Below are 24693 nucleotides of genomic sequence, written 5' to 3' on the forward strand. Positions count from 1 at the left end.
TGCTACGTAGGGAACCTCCATTTGTTGTGTCTGCTGTGGAGTGGACAACTTGGGTGAACTTTACCTCCAAGTCATTCAGTTTTTGTTAGTTTACCAGTGAGTACAGAAGCCCTGACAGCATGCAGTCCATCACAAAGATCTCTGACCAGCAGTCAGAAGAAGCAATCAAAGATGGGTATGCTTTGAGGACCTGGAATGGTTAAAGCAGAGAGGTTAAAGCAGCAACATGAACCTGACTTTCCTGCAGACAGTTTCCACCACTTGGGCATTCGCAGCTTGAACCTGCTCTTCCCAGGAAGGGCTAATCAAACCTAAATTCTGGGAAATAATAAATAAGCCAAACCAACCCAAACTTCCAAATCTACTGCATTATCAGCTAGATTACTGCACTAAGCCATAAATCCAAGACGTTTCAATCTAAAAATTCCTCATTTCTTTTCACATTTTTGACTTGCCATGGACTTTTCTCAACCTTTGGTAAGTGGGTAGGTCACTAGGGATTACATAGATCACGGTGCTCCTGAAGAATGTGCACATGATTACATGGAAGTTTAGAGAAGCACAGACAAAGGTAATTGATTCTCAACCCCAGTCAACCTGAGACTGAGAAACTATGCTTTCTGCTGCCACGCAAGAACCTGAGAGAACTGAGGGACCAGTGTGGAAGCAAGATGCCATCCATGCCTGTTTTAATTGCCTAGGCTATTGGTCTGGAGGCTGATACAGCTGCTCATTTTATCACAGAGAAAGTTTCAATAGATGTAAGCTGTTGGAAGATGCTGCCAGCTATCTTCTTTTTTTTTTTTTTTTAATAAGAGTAGTACTGGAAGTGGGATACTCCCTACTAATGAGCAATGACTTTCCTTCCTCTAAGATGTCATCAAGCCAGGTAGGTTTCACCTGATGGTGGGAAGGACATTTCTTAAACCACAACATTCTGGTAATGTTTCTTCCACAGACTTCTTTGATGCACACATATAAATTTAGTATCCGAGTAGCAGAACAGGCAATATGTTGAAGTGATCAGTCTGCCCTAAAATCTCGTAAGTGGTATGAGAACAAATCTACTGCCCGTCTTACTTTTTGCAGTTCATAGTATTTGATGGGTTTCACACTCCCCCTGTGGTGTTAATTAGTGAGTCACTCTAAACGTTGCTGAAGCTAATGCTCCCAATGCTGGCTGGGAGAGCCAAGGGAGGTTGGCAAGAGCGGCAGGTTGAGGCCAAGATTTTAATGCCACTCTTGGTGTAAGCCTTGCCTTCTGAAAGTTTCCAGGAGTGCTCATATGTCCTCAGACACCAAAGGCAATTGGGTAGGACAGGAAACCTGTAGGACACCAGGCCTGCTAACCCCACAGTCCACAGAAATCCTTGCCAGTACTGACAGGAGCAATGGGATGTTCCAGCTGCCCATGTTCAACTTCTCGATCTCGCACCCAGGTGCCAGGGTTCACCTCTGAGCTCTCTGTGGGACTGTGGCTACAGCTCCATGTTATGCTGGGGCTCATCTCACTATGCCAGTTTTACAGTGGTAAGAAGTGACGGGACAGCAAAGAAGCACAGAGAGAATATTCACCTGGCAAGATGGTGAACAAAAACCCTGAGTAAAGGGAAATGGGTTGGAAAGTTTTGTGTTTATTGCTTAGCATCATCTTATTGTATTTGTTATTTGTGCTGGAAGTTTATTTCTGATACTGTGTCTGGAACACCTGGAGCTCTTCACAGGTGAAGGAGAAAGGAATATTCCAGGGAAACATGGTAAGAGTTATAAGCTTCTTTCTGTTTATGGTATTATTAATGATCTCCTGTATAAATTTCAACAAATAAATGATTGGTGAGGGTATTTTTATAGTGTTCTAAGTCTCTGTGTGGTAATGTGGTTGTTCATTCAAAGGTACACTCTGATCTCCTAGATGAGGTCCTTGTTTGATGAGGGTGTTCCTTATGTTGTTGAGATAGGTATGTGCATGGTAGAACATCAGTATAAACATTAAAAAAAAAAAGCTGCACAACTAAGTCATCAGAATCCATGGATGGATTTATAGATAAATAAATATATAAATAACTAACTAAATAAATAAATGTCTACATACAGATCCACTTTGTTCATGTGGCATTAAAATGGCTCTGTGGAGATGATGCAAGTGAAACTTCTCTGCAGCATAATGAACTCATAGAGGCAGTCAGTGAAGAACAAAAACACCCAGCTGGGACAAGGAAAACTTCTCCTAACTCTTCACACCTGATCTTCCAGAAGGACCTACAACATAACTTCAAAGACAAGCCTGGGAACTAAAAGTCATAACTTTTCAGAATATTAAAAACCAAGGACTGAGTATTTGCTCAATAAACATTTTATAACCATTAAATATTTTTATACTTTTCTTCACATCTCACCAACTGTTAAGCCATCACTGTTCCACACAAACAACCTCTATCTGATCTACAGGCCCATCATTGTCTCACCTCTCTTTGCCAACTATCTCCTCCCTCAAAATGTTAGTAATATTATGTTATACTCAGGGCAACCACTACCAGCTTGATGTTTGCTGTGTCTAGATGAGACGTACAACAAGAATTGTACTTCCCTCCCAAATATCCATTTACTCCGAGTGTAATAGATGGTATCTATCTCTGCAAATCTTGCCATCTCAGACATCTAAGATGGCATCTTAGATAGCCCCAGTTACAGAAGCACATCTAGCTCAGTGAAGCATCAGGAAAATACAAGAACGTGCAATTGAGGAGACTGAAGTAGACGGACGCCTGTAAAGTTGAAAGTAGATGACGTTTATTGCTAAAACACACACATATTTATAATCACATAGTCTGCAAAGTCACTGTACACACGCACAAGCATAAAATATGATTGGTTATATCAACCCTGTACACGCGTATAAACATAAGACATAATTGGTTATACCAACTCTGTACATGTGCATAAACATAGGACATAAATTGGTTATACCAACTAAAACATGCGAAACTTGTCTCAGTCTAATTGGTCAAGATAAACTGCCGAATTGAGGTTCTTTGTGCCAAGTTCCCTTTATCGTGGAATGTGCACCTGTGTTCTTCTAATTGGCATCTTTCTTTTTTTGTCTTCTTGTTTATTCTGTTCAAGGTCTTCTAAAGGCGTCTGAAATGCTCTTGTGACCGTTAGCTAAATACGTGTCCACAATTCCCCCTTTTTTTGTTTTTCGTCAATTAACACCTGCTGTATTGCCCTTTGCAAAGATCTATGAACACAATTAATTAAACACGGTAAAAGCAACATTATACCTAATAAAATACATAAGAATAAAAGAAACCCCGATTTTTAACAAAGATACAAACCAAATCCTAAGTCCCCATCCCACAGCTAAATGCTCTAAGCTGAAATGACAGCTTTCTTAATTGCGTTAAAGCTCTTGCAGCTCCTTCTTGCCTCTGCAGTTCTGTTATCTTGTTTATTAATTGCTCCACTGTCCAAGTTCCTCATGTCCATTGTTTTTCTGGTGGTTCAAAGTCCTTTCATACTGCAGCTGTCACGTACTCCAGCCCACTCATGCTAACTGCGGCCTACTTATGCTAACTCCAAATAATCAGGCTCAAAGAAATGTCCCCCATTCTCCATGAAATATCCTACAATTCCCCCTTTTTGTTTTTGTGCAAGCCAGGTTACATGAAATGCTTTTGCAATCATACGTTCAACTATTTTTATGATCCATGGTACAATCATTACAACTGCTAATATTACAATTAAAATAACTAAGCCATGCCTAAGCAAATCTTTCAACCATCCCGTAATTCCCAAACTTGCTAGCCATCCACTTAACCCTGTGTCAGTTATCGTGAGCCTTTTACTGTGAATCATATTGATATCGGGTGTTAGTAACGTAAGTCGTCCGAGGCTACATGGCCTCCCGTTAAGTTTCGATGGAATTCCCCCCCACACTCTATCCCCAAAAATTAAAAACATCCCCGCAGGTAAAGCAGCTGGAATAGAAAAAAAAGCGTGATATTCTGGAATAGATATAGTTACACCAAGCTGTAGCATTTCTATATACAGGCAAAATAGCATTTACATTCTGACCTTTTCGAGTGGTGTTATAGGTGTAATTAAACATCACACAGGCATTCGTGATGACTGGTCCTAACAACTCTAACTCTTGAGGTTCTTGCATTACTTGAGGCAGGTGTGTATACACACCGTCCCAATTATTGACACAGTATTGTGGGTTAGTACAAAGGGAAAATTCAGGCATTGGATCTGGCCAGGTGTCTAGAGGTAACCCCACCAAGCAGGTAGAAAAAGGATTTTCAGGGGTAGCAACAGTGTCGTGGTTTAACCCCAGCCAGCAACTAAGCACCACGCAGCCACTCACTCACTCCCCCCCCATCCAGTGGGATGGGGGAGAAAATCGGAAAAAAAAAGTAAAACTCGTGGGTTGAGATAAGAACGGTTTAATAGAACAGAAAGGAAGAAACTAATAATGATAATGATAACACTAATAAAATGACAACAGTAGTAATAAAAGGATTGGAATGTACAAATGATGCGCAGGGCAATTGCTCACCACCCGCCGACCGACACCCCGCCAGTCCCTGAGCGGCGATTCCCTGCCCCCACTTCCCAGTTCCTAAACTAGAGGGGACGTCACATGGTATGGAATACACCGTTGGCCACTTTGGGTCAGGTGCCCTGGTTGTGTCCTGTGCCAACTTCTTGTGCCCTGGCTGGGGATGAGAAGCTGAAAAATCCTTGACTATAGTCTAAACACTACTGAGCAACAACTGAAAACATCAGTGTTATCAACATTCTTCGCACACTGAACTCAAAACATAGCACTGTACCAGCTACTAGGAAGACAGTTAACTCTATCCCAGCTGCAACCAGGACAAACAGAAAGACATATAGCTTCTTGATGCGTTATGTTTGCCAAAGTTACCCATACATTCTGTTTTGGTTGTTGGATCATCCATTCTTCACTTATGTGTGTCACCCATAACAGGCCGAATGCAGCGAGAAGGAGTCCTTTTAGGTTCAGCGTTTTTCCAAGGATGTAACAACTGTCCAGGGTTTTACCCACTTTGCTGGTACCCATCTTGTTCCGTGATCTGTAACAACACAAGCATAACCTTGTCCCCAGGTTATTAATTGAAATGGTCCTTCCCATACATTTTTCTCAACATTTTTAACCCTAACTTGAACATTGCTATTGATGTCAAACAAATCTCCTACCATGCCTTGCACATGTTTCACAACTGGTGGTACACTTTTGCCATATGTCAATTTCAAGTAATTCAACACATATACTACTTCGTTCAATCATTCATGAGGAGTAGCCATCTGCTCTCCCCCTTTTTGTTTTTGCAGTTGGCGTTTCAAAGTCTGATTCATGCGTTCTACAATTGCCTGGCCTGTAGGGGAATGTGGTATACCCATGGTATGTACAATACCCCATCAACTAAAAAACTTTTGAGTTGTCTGTGCAATGTAGCACGGCCCATTGTCAGTTTTTATCTGAAATGGAATGCCAGTGCTGCTTTTTGTGCTGCAAAAGCCAAACGCAGGTGTCGCTGGACGTGTGGACTTGTTTCTCCTGTCTACGCTGTTGCCCATACAGCTGCAGAAAAACAATCCACAGACACATGGACATATTTCAATTTACCAAACTCAGGTATGTGTGTTACATCCATCTGCCACAATTGTAAAGAATGCAAACCTCGTGGATTTACAGCTCCAGGTGAATTTGTTCCCACAAGTTGACACTCAGAACATGTCTGTGTAATGGCTTTTGCATCTCCAATGGTTATACCAAATCGTTTTGCAAGTACCTTTGCTGATTGATGAAAAAACCCATGTGAGATTCTAGCTTGTCCTAGCTTGTCTGGTGAAGGTCCCGTTCATGCATGAGTTCCAATCTTGTTACATGCCTCAACCATATCAACAAGGCTGGCATCTCTGGGTAACGCCATCAAAAGCTTTTTACAGTCAGCATTTGCACTCTCTACTGCTAATTTTAGTGCCAAGGCATTCTGAGCCTCCATACTCGGTACTTGTTTAGTTACTGCATCTCTTAGTCTGTCAATGAAGGACATGTACAATTCCTGGGGACCCTGCTTAATCTGCGTGAACGACATAACATTTCTACCCTCTGCTGGCAGAGTCATCATTGCTTTAAATGCCATTACTGAAGCAGTTCTCAGGGCCTCTATGGGAAACCTTGCCTATAATCTTGGATCAGTAAATTTGCCAGTCCCAATAAGGTGATCTATCCCTATTGCCTTCATGGGGTCATCATCAGGTCTATCCAAATTTTTTACAGCAACTTCTTCACACAGTCCCCTCCATCTGTCTCTCCACAACATTTTCTGAGTTGGCTTTAATAGCATGCTGGCTAATTGATCGCAATCATACAGAGTCAAAAGTTGAGCTCTGAAAATATTGTCGAGCAGCGCTTCAGTGAAAGGAGCCGTCAGCCCATAATTATGGACTGACTTGTGCACTTCTTTTATCAAATCCCATGAAAAGGGATTCCATTCATTTGGATTATTTGCCCTCACTATAACAGGATAAGCATGAGGAACGACCACTCCCTCGCTTGCTGCTTTCTTATGTATTTCTCTCCAGTAGCTTCTCGGGTCACAGCCCAAATCTTCAGCTACATTGTAACTTGGTGGCGGTTTTTCTTTTTCTAAAGAAATATCGTCTCGGGGAGGTTCTGACCAATTATCATCATCGTCAGGTAAAGGTGGATATAAACCCGTAGATGGCTTAATCAGGTGTATTTCTTTCTCAGGGTTTCGTGGTAGAATAGGTGGCGATGCCTTTTTTGGCTGTGGTATATCTTTTACTGAACCTTCCGGTAATGGCATTTTATGACAAGTACAGTCAGAGGGACAATGTGAACAAGATGACTCATTGGTATCGTGTCTGCCTTGTCACCATTTACCAACACCGATACTGTTGGATTCAAAATCGAATTTGCCTCCGCTGCCACCTTTCTTTCTGCCCGTAAGGACTGTATATTGTCAAAAAGCAACCGCCAAGTAGTAACCAGTTCTTCAGTGTGTTGATCCCCTTTAGAGATCGCATCCCGTAATTGTGTTCCAATTTCCACCCAAGTATCAGGCTTAAATGCGGTAGCTGTTTCAGCAGGATAGCCCTGAACTCGGCACCATTTCAATAACCTTCTCACGGAGGATTCATTACATTTAATTCCTCTCTTAGAGAGTATACATATGCAGTAGGAGTCTGACTATTGCCCTTTCCTCCAAGGACATGTTCTGCCCCATACTGCCCCTGGTTGCTCACCTTCCTTTCAGGTGTCTTCTTAGCCTAGGCTCAGCTTCCCTGCTTCAGTCCCGCTGAGAGCAGTACCTCCAACCAGGGCTTCTCCTGCTGTGTCTTCTGCGCTCTCAGGGCCACGTCGGGGTCACCATTTGCAGGAGGTAGAAATAAACGGACGCCTGTAAAGTTGAAAGCAGACGACGTTTATTGCTAAAACACACACATATTTATAATCACATTGTCTGCAAAGTCACTGTACACACGCACAAGCATAAAATATGATTGGTTATATCAACTCTGTACATGCGCATAAACATAAGACATAATTGGTTATACCAACTAAAACATGCAAAACTTGTCTCAGTCTAATTGGTCAAGATAAACTGCTGAATTGAGGTTCTTTGTGCCAAGTTCCCTTTATCGTGGAATGCACACCTCTGTTCTTCTAATTGGCATCTTTCTTTTTTTGTCTTCTTGTTTATTCTGTTCAAGGTCTTCTAAGGGCATCTGAAATGCTCTTGCGACCGTTAGCTAAATATGTGTCCACACGCAACCTGCTCCATTAAAATACTGAACTGAATTCATGGACATTGACATTTCAGAGTTAATGCCTAAACTGTGTAAGAATCTGTCTTTAGGCCAGGAACCAAACCCAAAATGGCAGTTTATTCTGCTACGTAAAACAAGTGAAGTATTTGTTCTCATGCCTTCCTTTTTGTCATTTATCAATCTTACACCTCACTCTTCCATTTGTCATTTGGAACGACTCCTTCTAGGATTCTATGTGCTCCTTGCTCTGATGAGGTCCATCTCCTACATCTCTTTTCTGTTTGGGAAATGCTGGTGTGTGAAACAATATAGATTTCTGCTAATAAAGAACGCTCTTTGTCTGAGCTTTGTGCCACGGACCGTTTGGGTATGTTGATCAAAGAGGTACTTTCTTCTATAAGCATTGCATCTCTGAAGGAACCCTACAATTCATTGCCTACTGTCATGGTCATCTGTTTTTCCCAGATTCCCACTTTTGCTCCAGACACATTCTCTGATAACTTCTTAAGTATTATGTCTAATTGCCTTCCCAATGTCTCTGTTCTATCCAGTGCCTGCAACTCTTCTCATGCTTTATACCATTGCAGGCCTCCCAAAGGACATAGAAGACACTGATACATAAATGTAATTGCTGAGCTAATTCAGAATGGGCAGACAAGTCTCCCTGTATGGTTTGCAAAAATTAAACAAACAGCTTCCAGGTATGGTAGATGCCACTGAGTTTAGCCTACCTGGAAGAATTGCCCAGACAAATGAGCTGTGATTACATCTGCCAAGCTTGAACTGACTAGATTAATCCGGTATGAGCTGGTAACACAGCTCATGTTTCTTTTTTTGTAAGTTATTTGGCTGAGAGGCTGGAGGGTTATTGAAACTGCGGTGGCAACTATTAATTGCCCTCAGGGATGGAGGACGTCAAAGAGATTGGGCCTCAGGCCATGTGATTATCAGAGCCATTGCCAGCTTATATCAATGATCTAATATAAAAGGTAATAAAGGTTAAGACAATAGCCCTTTGGGATTGACCACCATACATAGTCATCTGATACCATGTAGAAGCTGAAGCCCAAGAACTGCAACACACAGAAGCTAAGCTGTTATCCATAGACCCAGCATGTCAACCAGTCAGAATGAGTGGTCTGCTCCTCTGGGGTTACTGGTATAGGACTGGTCTAAACTAGACTGGTGGGGCTGAAGTTCTGATCTGTGTGTGATGTGTTTGCAGAACAGGAATCATTATCCACTTACCCATCCTCTCAGGCAAATACATATTAGACTGTGTATCACTGAGTACAGTATCACACCACCCAATCTCCCTGTGACCACAGGATGCACAGTGTAGATTAGAAACAACTTTCATTCCAAAAAAGTGACAGCTGCCCTGCACCCCTACTTCTGGTGCAAAGGCTTGTCTTAGGCTTTGTAACTCAAAGTAGGTCCCATGGTCTTTCACCCTGAATGCCATCCCCTACACTTCTAGTTGGAGCCCCAACCTGGTTACACTGGAGGTAGACCGAATGCCTTTAGGGCAGGGAGTCTTCCCTCTGCCCATGGGAATTTAAAGCCATTTAAAAGTGAATAAAGTTTCTTAAAAATTTAAGAGACCATGCCTCTGCTCAAAAAGCATGCATCACACGAGGATATTTAGAATAAGAGGTTCGTAAAAGGCTATTAGCAGACATTCATGGATTAAATTTTCATAGTAGATGAAATCATCAGAAGGGGTTAGATACACCTTCCTTGTACTGCTTAAAAGACTGCTGTCACAGAGCTATGCATGGACCTTTTACCCCAAAGAACTTCCAAGAAATGAACCTAAACGAGGACAGAGTTTACAGACTGTTAGCTTATGTGACTGAAGGCTCATCCCCACGAACACAAAGGAGCAGAGGCACAATGACAGGCAGGGGAACCCCAGTAACCGCACCAGAGCTGGCTGAGCCACTGACAGGGTTGCTCCCAGGGCTGGCCCAGGGGAGCCACCAGCCCCATGGGTTGCAGGGATACCCCCGCTGAGTCAATGGAAGACACTCCCCATCAACTCCCCATCAATCCAATTACAGACTCTGAGAGAATTACTGCCTACAGGAGCATGGGACTCACTATGGGAAGTTGGAAAGAACATTTTGGGGTTTGCAAGACTTACTATGGGATGTTTAAGGGAAAGACCAAAGACACAGGAAGGGAAAGATCAAATTGGACTGGGGAGGAACAAGTATGGAAAAATACAGAAGAAAGGGGATAAAAGGAGCTGGACATATGTAAACAGGTTACTGGTCAGTATGCTTGTGTTGAAGTGCAGCAAGGGCCAGGGCCTTTGCCAGCGAGGGCTCCATCCCTGGGAGGGATGGTTTTGGTGTACTCGAGGACACAGATAGCCAAGCTGTGCCAATGATCATCAAGAAGTGCAAAAGCGTCCAGAAGTAACTGAAGCAAGAACCAGAAAACAACAACAAATTAGAAAACAAATGGTGTAATCATCAATGAGGTTGATCTAGCCAATCCTGTAACTAAGGACATGGAAAGGTACTGGGTTAACTAGAGGTGGCTGAAAAAAGACCCTGGGGAGAGAGGACCTATGACCTTGCTCCAGGATGCAGTACCATCTCTGCAACCTCTGAGGAACTCAGGGAGCGGAAAAGAACCCAGGGAAACCCAAAACCCACCCATGACCCTGTGCTAGGAACCACCACACTGAACCACCCAGACTCCCTCCAGGATTGCACCATCTCTCCCGCAGAACAAGAGGCTTGCGAAAGAAACCACAATGCCAGCCCGCCCAATGTCCTCCCTCACTGCACCATCTCTCCCATGGTACAGGGAAGTCATGTAATTTGTAAAATTTCATATATCTGTCTATTAAGCAGATGTGGAAAGGCCACAGCCATGCTGGACTGTGGTAGTGTGCTCCCTGCCACCCCCAACCTAACCTGTATTTCCCGTAATCCTGCTCAAGTGATAACCACCAGTGGCAGTTGTAATGGATGCATCTGGTCGTGGTGGCTGCATCCAGCTCAAAGTGGATTCGGGGGAGACAGATAACAACACAATAGCCAAGGACTATTTTAAGCAATGTACCCACCTAACCACAGTGCTGGTCAATGTATGACTCAAGCCAAATTTGGAAGAAACTAACATCTGTATTCAGTATGCAAGTATGACTGTGAGTTAATTATCTTACTCCATAAATAGTGGACAGCCCAGGGCCTGCTGAGCTCTCCTGCATGGCAGCGGGCCGCACACCAGGATCTCCCCTTGAGTAGGGACACCTCTCAAGGTTAGTCCTCAAGGTTGAGAGATTCCTTGCTGCAACAGATTCTCGGTAAGCAATTGATAGCATGCTAAACTTTGAAATCTTAGCTAAGTGATATAAAGGATTGATTGTGCATATACAATCCTTTAGACATAAACTGTTGACCAAGTCTGGGACTAGGATTGGATCCAGCTGCACCTAAACGCCTCTCTGAGGAGGAGTTTAGAAAGCAAGGGGTTTCTGAACCTCATGACTCAATGGGAGGGTGTCCCTGACAGTTTTGTCTGACCCTGTCCTCTATGCAGTAAATATCAAGTGAACCTTGCCATCGAATCTTGTTAAACCACGGTCACATTTACTATCAAACTTTGTTAAATGTCTGTTTTATATCAATAAACATATTGCTACTTCTGTCTTACAAGTGAAGTGTGTTAATCCATCCACAACATGGACACGGCTGGTTCCAGACAGCTCCACCTGACCCACTGCAGGCCACAGCTGAGGACATTAGCCAAGCTGGTGGTGCCTCTAAGCCAGTCAGGTGGGTTTGTAGCACCTCTGCTAAAGATGCATTTAAGAAAGGGCAGAAAGCACCAGCACAAAAGAAAAAATGACCAGGTTGGAGGAGGAGGATAGAGAAAACCATGCCTGAGCAGGGGCCAGAGCCACAGAGCTGCCTGAGCAAGGCCCATGAGGCATGACTCTACAGGGACTGCTACTGATGGAGGAACCAGCACACACTGACCCCAATCTCCTGCACTGCCCATTGCCTCACCAAAGGGACTGAGTGCAATGTGCAGTAAGGGGATGGGAGAAGAGAAAGAGAGGAGAGAGGTGTGCAGAGGGAAGAAGGGGTGTTTTTTATGAGTGTTTCTTTGCGCTCCATTAAAGAACTAGCTCTCTGAACTCGCTCCCAAGGTTTCTCTTCCACTACCCCTTCTGAGTCATTCTGTGTTACTGTCAGGGATATTACTGTCCCTCCAAACTAGACTGTTCTGGTTTAGAAAGAAATACGGACAAGACTTCCACCAGTGAGGTCCTGCTCCTGACCCCAGCTAAAACATACTTTGAATTTCTGACCTCAGGAATGAAAATGAAAACTATTATCAACAGGTCAAACCCTCACCGTAACACCTGTCTGAGATCTTTCAAAGACCATTTGAGCATCTTTGCTCTCAGCTCTTCAGTTCTTAGGCCACAGAATGTGTCTGAGTTCAAAAGGAAAGCTCTCTGGTTTTGCAGCAATCAGTCAAAGATATTTAGTGATTGTCAATGTGCAAATCCTGGAATGCTGCTACTCACATGCATGTTGTTCTTTTTATCTGCTGAAGGATACAGTGTTGAAGGAAAGAAAGCTCCTTAAAGTTGTCTTATGTGCCCATGGTAGAGAAAGCTGACAAGCAGCACTATCCACTGGAGGTCAGTGAAAGGCTGGGGAAACCTGAGGTGAGACTGAAAATGTTTCTGCCTAAATATGGCCCCTAACTAGAAAGACCCTGAATTGCCCAAGACTGAAAGAAAATGGTATATTGGGCATAACTGGCAGAGTTTTGGTAGCAGGGGGACTACAGGGGTGACCTGTGTAGGAGAAGGTCATGCACTGCCCTTCAGCCACAGCTGGTTCCAGCTGGCTTGGCAACAGACAACACCAACCCACCATGTGCCAAAACTCGAACCAATCAGAGAAGCACCTCTGTGAAAACATATTTAATAAAGAAGAGCAGCTGGTGGGAGGAGATGTGTGAAGAGACATGTAATGACACACAGAAGACAATACAGGAGCAGATACATCCTGAGGGAACTGCAGCCCATGAAGGAATCCCTGCAGGAGCAGATACATCCTGAGGGAACTGCAGCCCATGAAGGAATCCCTGCAGGAGCAGATACTACACTGAAGGGAACTGCAGCGTGGTGGGGAATCCACACTGGGGCAGTTGAAAAGCATAAGAAACAGGGACTGCCAAGAAAGGAAACCACTACGCACTGATGTCAATCTCCTGTGCTACCTGGTGCCTTGCTGAAGGGACTGAGTGTAACATTTGGCAAAAGCAAGCAGAGTGGAAACAAGAAAGGGGGGAGGAGAGGTGTCTGGATTGAAGTTGAGGTGTTTTCCCTAGGCGTTTAATTTTTATCTTGTTTCTCAGTACCCCTGAATCAGTAATTAAAAAATATGTAGTTGGCAATAAATTAAAAATCAGTGAAATTTCCCAACATGAGACTACTTTCCCATGACAACTGGGTAGTCTAGAAAAGACAAGTGCTCATCTTTCTTAAGATTATGCTCTATTCAGGAGTCGGACTGGCTGCAAAGGTGGAATTTGGTGCAGAATGTGGATCCTTAAGATAAGGTCTGCTCTGGAATGGTTCTTAGCAAATTCAGCCCTTGGAAGAAACAATAGAGAACAAATGTTAAAGGCAGCAAAAGTGAGAAGCTCTTGTGTTCTGTTTTTGCAGATAAGAAGGTATAAGAGACCTGTTCTGGTGTGGGGTTCATCTAAGCCAGGATCTTTCCTGAGATTGTAGGCAAAAGTATGTTAGCACTGGCAAATGCAGTGGAGGACACTGGATCCACCTTCAGAGACATTGCACTGTACACGGAGATCTCACTTGATGCTGTAAGTGAAAGGCAACTCTTGTTCTAGCCGTCTGTAAAGTTCACCTGAGAGGTGTGATTTGAGCAAGTGCAGGCAAAATAATTTTGGACTGAGGGAGGATGCTTCTTTTTTGGAGAAGACTGTGTACTGTGCAGGGGTGTATGTCAGTGTATGCACCCCTGCAAACTTCAAGTTGGATTAGCTGGTGAGAAGGATAAGAGGCTTGGGAGCCATGTGTTGGAGCTCACATAGGTCTAGGCTGGATAACAGGGAGACCAGTGTGGTCTGACAATTGACTCCTGGAGGGACCAAGAGGTCCAAGCCAGTTACTGGAGAGACTATCAGCTCAGGTGTCAACTGGGACCCATCTGCATTGTATAGGTCTCTGAGCACGAGTCAAGGGGAGACAAGGGCATCCAGGGACAGTTACTGGGGAGATCCATAGTGCATATATGTAGATGTTAGTCTGTGTGGGGTCATGCAAAGTAAACTGAAAGGCAAAGAGTCCAAGGTCAGTTACTGGACAGACTGAACATCTAAGGCCAACTACTGGAGGGATTGACATTATATATATGTACCCACTTCATACTAGCAAACCTTTAACTGCCAAAGAAGGGGCAGGATTAGGCTGTTCGTGCCATCTGTGTTAGTGTGATCAGCTATGTATATATGCATGTATATGTCTATATATACACATATACATACACACAGCAGTACAGCATCTGTGGGACTATTGGGAATATGTGCAATAGTCCACCTCAGTACTGACTGCATCTGGCAACACAGAGCTGTGGCAGCTTTGCCTCTGTTGGGCTACCAGATTCAGCAATCTTCAAGCCAAAGAGTTTCTCTCACAATATAGAAAGAAGCTCCAGCCTTTGCAGATGAGTGACTCTGCACAAAGTACACCATCCTCATGCTAGAAGTGGATGCACCCGAGTCTCTATTCAGATGAGTATTTGTCTGTATTACATGAGCAATAGCCATTTAATCCACCAACAAAAGGGCACTATGAATGCAATGCAGCACAATAGTGCTGAAACTTCAACTCGCAGTATTTATAGGGTGGAAGCACAGGGACAGAATTTGTAATTTTAGCTAACCTGAGAAATTAAAGACCTCTGGAGTATGTCCAACATCCTCACAGTTCTTAAAATATACCTACTCCATAAAACAAAGGTATAACATCTGGGTATCTGTAGTATTTCCATGTGTGCCCTCTGGGTGTGTGTATTATTGATTTGGCCGAATTCACATTTTAACATTTAGAGTATGGTGATGAATGTTAAGATTTGCCTGGTTAAGCAAACAATGAAACTACTTTTCCTTCCTCAAAAACTATGCTATGTTCTGGCATGCTGAATAAGTGTGATATATACTGAGGAAATTGCTCTTCACTCTTTAAAAATCAAACATTACCAAATAAATAGTTATTATTTACCATTATTTACTCAGAATATCAGAGAACTTTTTAGCAAAACAGCATTTGCTTTCTCCCCCCCCCCCCCCCCCCCCCAGTGATTGTTATAGGAACTTTGAATAGAATAGACTACTTCAGTTGGAAGGGACCTACAATGATCATCTAGTCCAACTGCCTGACCAATCCAGGGCTGACCAAAGGTTAAAGCATGTTGTTAAGGGTATCATCCAAATGCCTCTTAAACACTGACAGGCTTGGGGCAGCCTGTTCCAGTGTTCCACCCGCTTGGTAAAGAAATACTTCCTAATGTTCAGTCTAAACCTCTCCTGGTGCAGCTTTGAACCATTCCCACGCATCCTGTCACTGGGTACCAGGGAGAAGAGATCAGCACCTCCCTCTCTGCTTCCCATCCTCAGGAAGCTGCAGAGAGCAATGAGGTTGTCCCTTAGCCTCCTTTTCTCCAAACTAGACAAGCCCAAAGTCCTTAGCCGCTCTTTATAGGACATTCCTTCCAGCCCTTTCACCATCTTTGTTGCCCTCCTCCGGACACATTCAAGGACCTTCACATCCTTCTTAAATTGTGCAGCCCAGAACTGCACACAGTATTCAATGTGAGGCCACACCAACGCTGAATACAGCGGGATAATCACCTCTTTTGACCAGCTGGTTATGCTGTGTTTGATGCACCCCAGGATGCAGTTTGCCCTCTTGGTTGCCAGGGCACACTGCTGACTCACATTGAGCCTGCTGTCAACCAGCACCCCCAGATCCCTTTCTGCAGGGCTGCTCTCCAGCTCCTCCTCTCCCAATTTATACTCATGCCCAGTGCTACTCCATCCTAGGTGCAGAATCCAACATTTTGACTTAAGTTTCATCCCATTAATTATAGCCCAATGCTCCAATCTATCTAAATCCCTCTGCAAGACAACTTGTCCCTCAAGAGAGTCAACAGCACCTCCCAGTTTGGTATCATCAGCAGATTTGCTAATGGTGCATTCAACTCCTGCATCCAAATTGTTGAGAAATATATTCAACAGAACTGGCTCTAGAATTGAACCCTGAAGAACACCACTGCTGACTGGCTGCCAGCTGGATATAGCCCCATTCACTACAACCCTTTGAGCTCTGCCCTTCAGCCAGTTCTTCACCCTTGTCCAGAAGGATGCTGTGAGGGACAATATCAAAAGCCTTACTAAAATCCAGAAAACTACATCCACCGCCTTCCCTTCATCCACTAGGCAGGTGACCTTAGCATAGAAGGGTATCAAATTAGTTAAGCAGGACTTTCCCTTTGTGACCTCATGTTGACTGTGCCTGATGACTGCATTATTCTTTAAATGCCTTTCAACAGTATGCAGTATAATCTTCTCCATAATTTTTCCAGGAACTGAGGTTAGATTAACAGGTCTGTAGTTCCCTGGCTCTTCCCTCGTGCCCTTTTTGTATATTGGAATAACATTGGCTAGCTTCCAGTCAACAGGGACCTCCCCAGACTCCCAAGACCTTTGGTAGATGATTGAAAGGGGTCCTGCCATAACATCCAATAGCTCCTTCAGAACTCTGGGATGAATCCCATCAGGCCCCATGGACTTGTGAATATTCGGCTGATACAGCTGGTCCTTTACAATTTTAGTGTCCACAAATGGAAAGTCACTATTCCCACACTCATGGTTCTCTGCTCAGGGGACTGGGCAGCCCAAGGTCTATCAGCACTATTAAAGACAGAGACAAAAACCACATTGAATGCCTCTGCTTCTTCTTCATCCCTGTTAATCAGATGACCATCTTCAACAACTATCTATCCTTCTTGTTAACTGAAACAACACTGGCCAGTTTCAACTCCAGTTGAGCTTTGGCCTTTTGTGTCCTCTCCCTGCATAAACAAGCTACAGCTCTGGGCTTTTATCTTCTTGATTATCACTTCAGTTGCCATGCATATTGTCTTTCTTGGAAGGAAAAGTGGTTTCTTTGAAACTGTAAGGACCTCTGCAATTTCATAATTCTGACAGTGCTTATTTCACTGCTGCCTCAAAGTGTCTTATTGCCAGAGAAAAAGAATTCAAACCCCAAGCAGTTAAAATACCCAACTAACAATGATTTTTCTATCTCCCTTTGAATCTGAGTGGCCCCTTCTCTACACAGACCATAGTCCAATATGGCTGCTAGTGTAGCCAAAGCAGAGAAAAGTTGCACTGCTAGAACTTCAATCTTATAAAAGTACAAGATCCCAAACTTGCTGGGAGGGGAGAAGATGAAGCACATTTCGGTTTCAGCATTTCTCATTAGAGAGCTCTTGAACCTAACTGCTCTCACCTTGGTGACTAAGACCATCAATTACTGTTGTCATCAGTGCTTACAATACAGTTATCAGCTCCACAATATCGTACACCCATATCTAACTTTGGATATAATCTTGAGGACTGTTTTGACTATTTGGTGATAACAATTAATAAGAGCTAACCATTAGCGTGGAACGTATCAACAACTATTAATTGGACAAAGTCTAAAACTGACCTATCAATTTTCTGAACACTCTTAGTGAACCATGGCACACACCAATATGCATATAAATATACATAGACACACATTCGGCTGCTAGCAACTGCTGACAGTTTTGCACTTTCAGCATTAGCATTTCTGTCACGATAGGCAGCATTGCCCCAAAAGCAGCCCACCAGCCCTTGCACACGTGTACTGACAAACTGGCCAAGAAAGCATTCTCCACGGTACCTAGAGGTGCACTGGCACAGGAAGAGACTTCCTACCGAACAGGCTTGCGTGCATCTCCTGCACGAGTCTGGCTTTGCTCCTGAGCGACCCTCACCTCCTCCCTGCGCAGCACAGACCCCTCGAATCTGCAGGAAGACATTCCCACAGCTTCCGCGCAGGGCTGGGGCACAGGGACCGCGCCGGCTCCCACCGCACAAACCCGGACGCTGTGAAGAACACGGCCAGCCACGCAGGGGCACCCCCACGCCGCGGAACAGCGCCCCATGCCGCCCACTGAAGCAAGCCCTCCTCAGACACCGACGGGGAGGACAAAGGGCCCCAGCCCGCCCCGGCGCACGCGCGCAAAAGGCAGAGAGGGGCGCCCCTCCCGCTCGTTTATAGGCAGCCGGCGCCGCGATTCCAGGGGCGCGGGGAGCACGCATGCGCCCACCGCCGGCGGGCAGCCGAGCGCGAAGGGCGGGCTGCGCCCGCGCGTCCCGCCCCGCCCCGCCCCGCCCCGCCCCGCCCCGCCCCCAGCCGTCGGGCGGCCGGTGGGGGCGCCATTTTAGCGCGAGGGGGCGCCCACCGCCGCCGCCGTGAGGGGAGTCCTCAGCCCCCTCTGTCGAGAGCGGGGAGGCTCGGTGGGGGATTACGAGCTGGAGTTCTGAAAACACGTAATAAAGTTCAAGTAGAACTTTTTAAAAACAAACGTTTTCACACGGAATTATAGAAAAAGTCCATATTTCACCTGGCAAAATCTATGCCTTGCCTTAAAAGCATGTTGTGTTTAGCCCATTGTGTCTTATGGAACCCACTAGGTTTATGTGGATGCTTTAGCAATAATTAAACTTGGTAAGAAGTTACGATGACATGTTGTGCTAGTGGTGTGCTATGCCAGAGACGGGTCCACATGTTTGTGACCAATGGCATTTTAAGATGGAAAAAACACTTTGACAAACTAGTTTTTGCTGAACCAAAGGGAAAACCCTTGGTGCTGAGGAGATTCTCAGTGCTTTTCAGTACCAGACCCACAGAGAGGTTTATAGATGGATCATCTTTACAAAAAAACCCTTTTCCAGAAATAAATTCTAATTGCTGTGGTTAAGATGCATTTCCCCCACTGTCTTCTCTGAAGTCTCCTGAAATGATGGCATCACATTCACTGCCCTAACAGAAACACCATAATGAATGTTAGTTAGTACAAGCAGTTGTCCATATGAGACTACCAAACGGTTTAGAAGACAACTATCCAGCTGCTTTTAAGAGGGTTATTTTATGAACACAGGCCCCCTTTTCAGGAAGTGCTAAGCATGCGCAGCTCTTGGCATTACACGTCAATCACCAGCTCTCTTCGAGCCAGACCTGAAGACAAAAACTAGCTTACCTTGGTCAACACTTATTAAGACTCATTAGTCTTGCAAAACAATCTGGTCTTCATATTTCATTCAAGGAGATGCATTTATGTCAAACATTTGTAGAGACATTTTTTGCTATATCTTTTTTTTGCCTACATCCATGCCAGCTGGCAAGCTCAGCTACTTGGTCCTTTGATTTAGGTAATTTTTCTCTGCAAGCCTTTGTGATGATCCTGAAGTATGACTAGATCAAAGTTCGAGTTTAGATGTATACGTACGGTCTTGGCAGTCACTCTGAATTTATTGCAGTCTAACTCAAATAAAAATCTGGCTTGTGATTTCGAAATAGCAGAATGCCATTTTCTTTCTTTTGGTAAAATTGTGGCTTACTTGTAAGGAAATGGGAAATGTTCTGACAGGTCCAGGTGGGTCAAAATACAAGTAAGTACATATTTGACTACAAATTTAGAACGTTCTTTTTCTTAAGTATGCATTGTCTAAGATACTATACTGTTTCCAACTCCAGGAAGCACAATGATCTTTTTGTAATGCAAAAGTAATTAGAGCTGTTTGAAAAAGTTTTAACTCACTGTTAATGCAATGTAGATAATAGGAGAGCATACCTTAGCATGCTGAGAGAATTGAACAACCACTGATTTGTACGTACTGGTTATAGAATCAGAAGGTGTCTTGGAAGTGGTCACCGTAATCTGAGGTGTCATGATGTAACTGCTGAAGTTATGGCTGATGTCACTGTCTGGTTTGGTAGGCTGGTGGCAAAGGTGTAAGTGGTATAAGTGGGCTGAGTCGTAGCGGTGGACTAAGGGATGTTGGTGGATCAGGTGGTCATTGGGGGGAGGGAGGGTGTGTACCTGAAAAATTTGTATGCCAAAGAGACATCACACAGAAAAAAAAAGTAAACAAAAGAAACAGGACACACAACAAAAATTACAGTATTCATAAAATAGTGACTTTGTAAAAAAATCATGCAAGTGATTCCTGTAAATCAGTCTAGCCATTCTTTTTCTTCTTTCACAGACGTAATAGTAATTAGTTTTCTTGCATGAGATATTACATTTATCATACCCAAACAGAATGACAAAGCAACAATCATAGTACTCTGTTACATGGTTATTCAGTCTTGGATACCAACTCTTTGCCTATGTATTTCCTGTGGAAAGACCTAGCTCGTAGTTTCTAGGACTGAAGGCCAGGTAAGGAAAAGTTGTAAAAAAAACCAAATAAAATTCTGGTCAATGTTATAAGTTGCAAATCTTTGGATAAGACTAGCAAATTTCATAGACTTATTGCTACGTTACACTGTTATAAATGAGATAGAATTCTGAAACGTAGAGAACACTTTACCATGAAACAGCTAAGCTTTCAGCTAAGAACATAGTTTATTTTTGTAAACTCTCCCCCAAAAAAACTTGATGAATAATTCCTCAATCATTAACTTATTTTTCAATGTAACATTGATTTTACTAAGGTTGCATATATGTTAGGACTGTCAGGTAAAGAGAATTCTGTGATCAGTCTTATTCCTAATGGAATCATAATAGGAATAGGAAAAGGAATGGGAATGGCTACAACTATCAGGTTACATTTCTTAGTAAAAATGTTTAGGAAAGCACTTCAACACATGAAGTTAAGTGGGTACTTAACATTTTCCTAACCTGGCAACTAAACTCTGCAAGTGTCTGGAAGACTAATATTTTCTGACACTCATATCGACAAAAAAAAAAGTGAATAAGCATTGCTTATTTTGTGTTAATTTATGAGAACAACTAAAGAATTTGCCTTTGAATGTATATTAAACTGTAGGTTCAAAATGTCTTCCAATATCTTCCCACACGGTGAAAGTTCAACTAAAGTAATGCTATGTAAAAGGTACATCATTTACTCATTAGTGGAATGTCTTGCCAAGATTAAAACAGAGAGTGGAATGCTGTTCCGCGGGTCTGGTTGACACCTAACCTCTTTAACTTTTATTCTACTTTTACAAAGCATTTTCCTCTCTCTTCTCACTTCAAGAAAGTGTTTAGGAACTGTTCAGAATAAAAATACCAAGACCTAAACTCCAACAAAGATAAAAGAACACATATTTTAAAAAATAATCTTTAAATACTTAATACCAAAATAGAATGTTCTTGAGAAAAGGTAATTATTTTTCTAAGAAGGAATTGATATGAAACATGAGCATGTTATTTAAGTAGAATTTCTTCAAGCAGGAAATTTTAATGAAATGGCTTTTGTATATGTAGGAATTTTAGGAAAAATAATTTAAAGCTGTTTACCTCTGCATTATTTGTATAACCTTATAGGGTCTGTTTTCTACTGTATCTTTTTATATGTAGAATAGTTTTATTTTACAGCATTCAAATGTCTGGTATTACTCGTGTTTTGTTGATATTGACAAAAACTAAAATGAAGAAAAAATAATTCGATCTTAGTTCCACACTGAAGTTGATACTCAATTTCTTGCTTTTTCTTGTGTAACACCTAATATGCTTCTACAGAATGCTTTTCCTCCAAGTATGGTTTAAAATGTCAGAAGGCATGTTTTGATTTTAAGAGTAATGTCTTTCCTAAGAATAAGTAACACTTCTTTCAATATAGATATGAACAGCAAAGAGAATGAAGAAACATTCTTGGAGGCACGCAGCAAAAGGACAAAAGCTGACAATCACAGTTTGCAGCAAGAGAATTTCTGACTAGATATAAGGATTATTCTTTTTTTAAATTTTTTTTTTAATTTTTTTTTTTTTTTTTACCATAAGGGTACTTAAACACTGCACAGGGATCCAGAGAGTTGTGGAATCTTCAACCTTGGAGATATTCAAGCTTAACAGGACATGGCCCTGAACAACCTGCTCTAGCTGACCCTGCTTTAAGCAGGGGGTTGTGCTAGATGGCCTCCAGAGATCCCTTCCAACCAAAATCATTCTGCAATTCTATGAATATTTTTTGATAAACCCTAAGAAACACTTTGAAAGGAACATTCATTAGGGTGGAACAGTTGGAGAATTACATATATGTGCTTACCTTATAACAATTAGGACATTCATGTGCAAAATAAATAAAATTCAGAGCATATTTTAATATTTGTTGTACTGATAGTGTTAATACTTGAGACTACAGAGACTCACAGTGTGATTACTGGAAATCTGATGATTTATCTGGGTTTGTATGAACAATATAAACCCCACAAATACTACACAGAGCATTTCAGGGTAGGCAGATTCTTTAAAGGGAAGCTGTCATTCCTTAAATACATGCAATACAGAGACACTCTATTCAGTATTTGAAAAAACAGAGTATGGCAAAAATGGACAGGAATGAAAGTATTAGCTTTTCTTCACTTCTCTCAGATATGACCATTTATGCGTGCATCACACACTGTACATCTGCGTGATATGCTACTTCACATCCAGTCTTTCACTGATGAGGTAAAATATGCTGGTGCAAGCTCTTTCAGAAAAACAGTTTCTCAGTTCCCTGTCTTAATAATATCGCATTGACACAGCTCAAGTATGCAACACTGCAAATCCAGTTGGATGAACGGCTTGTGTGTCAGGCTAAAGTGTCTTCAAATTATACTAGTTTATCTAATGAAACAATTTCTTCTGCCTGGAAACCATGTTTTGTTTGTGGTGGACCATCACAATTCTGCCACAGCTCTTTTGTCAAGGTGTGAAGGAAAAGTGATAATGCCAGTAAGGTGTAAAAACATTTGAAAGACTGTCCCAACTCTTCTGCTAGGTTGGGAGTGGAGACAGGGGTCTCATCTGCCTGTTTCTGGCAGGACCTGACTAGTATCTTCTCAGCCCTAGTCTGTATGTAAGTGGTAAGATTTAAAGGTAAATCACACAATGCAAAGTTTGGCATTCACACACATGCAGGGTGGCTCAGCTGTGGATTCTGGCCTTTGCCACGGTGAGTTTAGTCTAGATCATTATGACAATATCACATCGCAAACAAGCAAGTAATCTGAAATGAATACTACAGAAACAATGTGGTCTTAGTTAAGAAAGATCTCAGAATGGCAATTTTTGCAATTAAATCTACACTGATTGTATTTTTCCTGTAATATCAAGGCTGAGTGCAGTGTCACAGGGTATTTTGATTAAAAAAATGTGATCAATGTAGTAAACAGACTACTTCATTAGTGATTTTCTGTTAAAGACTAAAATTCCTAATCTGGTTATATCAAAAATGAGGTGGGACCACAGCTAAAATGTGCTTCCCCAGGAAGAACCCAATCCTGACAAAATGGATCTACATCAGAGCTGCTCTTATCACCCCAGCCCCTTACCCAGTATACCTCTGCCTTTGCACTGGAAGTGGAGGTCCTCCCCTTGACAGGAATCTCTGATTCAGAGAGCTGAGTCAATAACACATTGATCTTATTTAAGAAGAAAGAAGGTAAGAGAAGGGGCAGGATCATGCAGCCAGAGGTGGAAGGCTCAACGTAGTTGTTCATCCAAGGAAAGGAAAGCCAGTTAGTCTCCTGGAGGGTAAGACTCCCAACACCCCATACCAGAGTGGGGCAGGGATCTCATGCTGAAGGCATGAACTGAATGGTGGACACAACACACACCGGATTATCAGATCCCAGGCCTATAGTGCAGGCCAGAATAGCCATTCTGTGTGCTTTGCCCAGTCTGACAGAAATGCAGTCAAGTGCACCCATGTGATCCACACCAAATTCGTATTGCCAGGAGTTTCTCCCTGGAAAACAAAATGCAAACTCTTCCCAAATTTTGGGAATATTCATTGGGCTATAATTGCTAATTAATGTGGAAAGCTTTCAGATAGGGTTGTACCCCAGTCTGTATAGAGGAAACTCTAGGAAATTTGCTGGGTCTTTTCAAATATTATTTTCATAGTCACCAGAGTGATCAACTACAAAAAAATCAAAACTGTTCTGTTTAGTCCAAAGAGCAGAAGATGCTTATTGAAGAGGTCTTATTGTAGGCTGCGGCTGCACAGCCAGAGGTGTTAAATGCTATTCCATGAAACCACCGGGAGAATACAATTCTCTTAAGAGAAAGAAATCTGTCAGAGGGTTGAAGAACAGTTTCCTTCATTTCAGAGACAGACAGTTCTGGAAAAAAAAAATCATGCTATCAGCATGTGCTAAGCAGATTTAAATTTTGGTGGTCCTTGGGCTTTATTATGTCTGCCTTTCTGAGACATAGCTTGTGGTTTGAAGCTGTAATCTCCAGTTTTCCCATTAGCTCTTTCAATATCATTTATTTTGGTGTCAGTGCTGGAAGGCTAAAGATTTGAGGCAGCTGTGTTTGGACTGGGTGCAAAGCCAGCGTCCTTCGAGATTTTACTAGTTATTACTGAAATTAGCACCCACTTCAGTTTATTTAGGCCGCAGGGGCACTACGTTTGCAAATAAACCCCAATTTTTTTGCTTGGGTGCAGTTCCAAGCAAGGGGTCACATCTCATACGAACAAGAAGCAAGGATGGTGTGCAAGACCAGAATTACTGATGCATAAAGACTCATATCACCTCATATTGATTGG

At 42.7% G+C, this 24693-nt stretch overlaps 1 long non-coding RNA gene across 1 annotated transcript; it reads right to left on the reverse strand.

The window, feature by feature from the left end:
• Nucleotides 1-3434: 3434 nt before the first annotated feature.
• Nucleotides 3435-18116, reverse strand: LOC138690156 (uncharacterized). Its single transcript, XR_011328975.1, has 3 exons — nucleotides 17910-18116; nucleotides 7300-7454; nucleotides 3435-5099 (listed from the first exon to the last, which is right to left on the reverse strand). It is a non-coding gene; the product is annotated as an uncharacterized lncRNA (long non-coding RNA).
• Nucleotides 18117-24693: the final 6577 nt, after the last annotated feature.

Source organism: Haliaeetus albicilla, chromosome 20 (genome assembly GCF_947461875.1).
Source record: "Haliaeetus albicilla chromosome 20, bHalAlb1.1, whole genome shotgun sequence".
Classification (NCBI taxonomy): Eukaryota; Metazoa; Chordata; class Aves; order Accipitriformes; family Accipitridae; genus Haliaeetus; species Haliaeetus albicilla.